The sequence below is a fragment of the Octodon degus genome, unplaced genomic scaffold (genome assembly GCF_000260255.1).
Source record: "Octodon degus isolate 3935 unplaced genomic scaffold, OctDeg1.0 scaffold00107, whole genome shotgun sequence".
Lineage (NCBI taxonomy): Eukaryota > Metazoa > Chordata > Mammalia > Rodentia > Octodontidae > Octodon > Octodon degus.
In genome coordinates this window covers 9361419-9363852 of record NW_004524683.1, presented here as the reverse complement: position 1 = coordinate 9363852, position 2434 = coordinate 9361419, and positions in this window count along the sequence as shown.

Here is a 2434-nt window from a genome sequence, read left to right as displayed (position 1 = left end):
AATCCCTGGTTCCACAAAAAAAAAAAAAAAAAAAAAGAAATCCTCCCACCTTCACCTCCCTGGTGGAGGGGAGCCCTGAGCCACCATGCTCAGCTCAAAAGTTGTATTTTTTTCCTTCAGTTTTTTGAGACAGGGTTTAACTACGTACCCCTGGCGAGCCTCAAATTCAGTCTCCCAGCCTCAGCCTCAGCTGGCATTTCACGTATCCACAACCACGCCCAGCTCCCTGTTGTTTTTTAACCGATGACTTCACCTACCTCATGATCACCAAGTGTCACAACTACAGAAAAAATATCTATGTCTAAGACAAGAAAGAAGAGATGACAAAGGCAGAGCTCCTTCCTGCCATTCCCTTCTATTAGGAAATAAACTCGTCCAGGTCTGGCCGATGCTCCAGCTGCCTTAGCACTCCAAGTCGAGGCAGGAGGATCACAAGGTTGAGCCCAGCATGGGCTACCTGGTCGACCCCGCCCAAAACAAAACAGAAACCCTCATTCCTGCAGCCCCCTAGAACTCTGTGCTCTGCTTTTATCTCATTGGCCAGAACTGTGCCCCGCGGCCAGCTCTGACTGCATGGGTTTCTGGGAAAGCAAGTGTCCAGTTTTCTTCCATAGCTAATTTGGAGATGAATAAGGAAGAAGCTGGGAATGGCTGCTAGATTAGCCATCCACCACGTGTTTCATAATTAGATCATTTGTTTACAATCGTTGTTTCTCAATTTCTTCCTGATGCCTCTCGATGAGTCTCAGCCTGATCATGGTACTCTCCAAATTGCTTTAGGACTGTAACCATGCTGCTATTCAATTCATGTATGGATTACAAATACAAAAAAAATTTCATTTTAGTTTTTCCATTTTTTTTTCCTGCTTGTTTCTACTTTATGTTAACTATTATTCCTTTAAAATAATTTTTTGGAGCTGGGGAGATAGTTTGGCAGTCTAAGTGCCTGCCTGGCAAGCTCTAGGGCCTGGGTTCTATCCCCAGTACAGTATGCCCAGCCGGCCCCAGAACGCCCCTGGCAAGATGGCCACCGAAACTGCACATGGTAGTACACGCCTGTAATCCCAGCGCTGGGGAGGTTGAGACAGGAGGATCACCACAAGTCTGAGCTGATTAGTGAGACCCTGTACCAAACAAACAAATAAAAGGTTCTGTTTTTTTTTTAATTCTTTGCTTGATCGGGCGTGGTAATGGCCCATCTGTAATCCCAGCACTGGGGAGGCTGAGATAGGATCTTTTTGAGGTCAAGACTAGTTTAGGGGGACTAGGGAGATAGCTCAGTAGAATAAGTGCTTGCCTGGCAAATGCAAGGGCCTGAGTTCAATCCCCAGTTCCGCAAAAAAAAAAAAAAAAAAAAAAAAGACCAGTCTGGGGGGCCAGCCAGATAGCTCAGCAGATTAAAGTGCCTGCATAGGCAGACACAGGGACCAGGATTTGTTTCCTGGCCTGCTGTGCTGGTTCCGTCCCTGGGGCACGCTGAGATGGCAGTTGAGACTAGGCGTGGTGGCACACGCCTGTAATCCCAGCACCTGGGAGGCTGTAAACAGGAGGATCACTACTACGTAGTGAGATCCTGTAGACCCTGTACTAAATACCAAAAATGACTAATAAAAAGAAGACCAGCCTGGGCTACAAAGTGAGCTCAAGGCCAGCCTGAACTGCATAGTGAAACCCTGTCTCAAAAAGACAAAAAAAAAAAAAAGTTTTTGAAATTGTGGTTCTGGGGAGTGAATCCAGGGTCATTCTACAAGTAACAATGTCATGCCCCACCCACACCCCAGTGAAATACTATAGATTGAACGGAAGGCCTTTGCACTGAGTCACATCCCCAGCACCTGTAAAAAAATGTTTGAAACAGAATCTCACTAAATCAGCTGGCCAGGCTGGACTTGAATTTAGGATCCTCCTGCCTCAGCTTCCAAAGTGTTGGTGCTTATTTACATTTTGAGTTTCTCATGCCAAAGAAACAATGTGGTATTTACACATGTGTGTCTGATTTATTTCACTTTAGCGTATGGCCTCAAGGTGCATTCATTTATTTAGGAATGTCTCAAGTTTAGCCTTCTTTACAGCAGAGTAGTACTTCATTGCATTAAAAAATACCTTCTTCATCCATTCACCAGTTGGTGGGCATTTTGGCTGTTTCCATTATTTGGCTATTAAAAACAGTGCTGCTATAAACATGAGCATGCATGTATTGATGTGGTATAACACTTTTAATTTTTCAGGAAGATACCCAGAAGGGGAGTAGCTGGATAAAATGGGACCTCTAAACCTAGTTTTTTTTGGAATCTCTACACTGATTTCCACAGTAGTTGCACCAGTCTATACTCCCAGCAACAATGGAGAAAGGTTCCTTTTCCCCACAGCCCTGCCAGAATTTGTTACTGGTTGATTTTTTTTATAATAACCATTCTTTTTTTTTTTTTTTTTT